Genomic DNA, 1,795 nt, shown 5'->3' on the forward strand with positions numbered 1-1,795 from the left:
CTGACGTGGAGAAGGGTTTCGTGTGAACAGCCGTTGCACACGAGTCAGTCGATCCTAAGCCCTAGGAGAAATCCTATGTTGATGATGGTGTTGAAGTCATTATGTTTTTTTATTTTATAATAATAACAAGACACACACCCATTGGGCGAAAGGGAATCCGGTTCCTATTCCGGAACCCGGCAGCGGAACCGTATACATTCGGGGCCCTCGTAAGAGAGTTCGTCGGGTAACCCAAAATGACCTGGAGACGCCGTCGGGAGATCCGGGAAGAGTTTTCTTTTCTGTATAAGCGTTCGAGTTCCCTGGAAACCTCTAGCAGGGAGATAGGGTTTGGAACGCGAAGAGCACCGCAGTTGCGGCGGTGTCCGGATCTTCCCCTCGGACCTTGAAAATCCAGGAGAGGGCCACGTGGAGGTGTCGCGCCGGTTCGTACCCATATCCGCAGCAGGTCTCCAAGGTAAAGAGCCTCTAGTCGATAGACTAATGTAGGTAAGGGAAGTCGGCAAATTGGATCCGTAACTTCGGAATAAGGATTGGCTCTGAGGAGCGGGGCGCGTCGGGCTTGTTAGGGAAGCGGGTTTGGCTAACGTGCCGGGCCTGGGCGAGGTGAAAGCGGGTTGCCTTACGCAAGTATGCGTAGCCTGTTGGATCCGAGCTCGGTCCCGTGCCTTGGCCTCCCGCGGATCTTCCTTGCTGCGAGGCTTCTTTGACGGCTCACGCCGTCTTGGTCGTCCTCTTCGGCCGCCATTCAACGCTCAGCTCAGAACTGGCACGGACTAGGGGAATCCGACTGTCTAATTAAAACAAAGCATTGCGATGGCCCTCGCGGGTGTTGACGCAATGTGATTTCTGCCCAGTGCTCTGAATGTCAACGTGAAGAAATTCAAGCAAGCGCGGTAAACGGCGGGAGTAACTATGACTCTCTTAAGGTAGCCAAATGCCTCGTCATCTAATTAGTGACGCGCATGAATGGATTAACGAGATTCCCACTGTCCCTATCTACTACGGGTGGGTGGTGTAGACCACATGGCACTCACCCTTAAAGCTCGCGGGGTCGTCTACGACCTTTGCGAACAGTGTCGGGTCAGCTGCAAAGCAAAGTAGCGGGCTCGCGTTCATTCGTCGATATGTGGGAGGGGGTTAGCGCTGAGCGCCCTCGACCGTGACTCGTCCGATGCATAGCATCATGGTCGTGGAGGGAGCTCCACCAACACGAGTAGACTTGTCTATCCTCACGAAAGTGAGGTGAAGGTGTGCGGAGGTCCTGTTCAGCTCGATAGGTGTGTCTGCCCGTCCCTACTCTGAGCTGCAGGATCTGTCGGTGAACGGTTTGTTGATAAGCGGGTTTCGCAGGGGAGGATCCAGGCGTCTTCGTGACCCGGTCCTTTCGGGCTTGGCGCTCCCGCGCACCCGAGCTGGCGTTGCCACCGCCTGGCTGGCTAGGAGCCTAAAGTGGAAGTAGGTCATGCTATGGCCTGCGAGTGTCTGACCAATGACATGCAAGATTGGGACCATGGGGACCGGGAAGCCCCTTCGGCGACTTCGGTCGTCGTTGCCCGGTCAGATGGGTTTGCCTCGTGGGGGCAGTTGGTAGCGAGCGTGTGAGTTGCGCTAAAAATCAGCTCGGGAGCGGTCCCTCCTTAGGCCGTAGGGAGGTCCTAGAAAGTACTCCCCGCCTTACCAAGGCGTCTGCTCGGGCTAGCCCCCGTAAGGAAAATTGGGAGCCACGTGTGGCGCGCTGATACGGCGTATCCGGACCCCTCGCACTTGGGTGCCGTGTCGTAAGCCGACAGGA

At 56.4% G+C, this 1,795-nt stretch overlaps 1 pseudogene; it reads left to right on the forward strand.

Annotated features, from left to right (window-relative positions):
* The window catches only part of LOC122418820 (uncharacterized), a 2,857-nt pseudogene extending 1,816 nt beyond the window's left edge, over window positions 1-1,041 (forward strand).
* Window positions 1,042-1,795: the final 754 nt, after the last annotated feature.

Source organism: Venturia canescens, unplaced genomic scaffold, assembly GCF_019457755.1.
Source record: "Venturia canescens isolate UGA unplaced genomic scaffold, ASM1945775v1 PGA_scaffold_63__1_contigs__length_41794, whole genome shotgun sequence".
Taxonomy (NCBI): Eukaryota; Metazoa; Arthropoda; class Insecta; order Hymenoptera; family Ichneumonidae; genus Venturia; species Venturia canescens.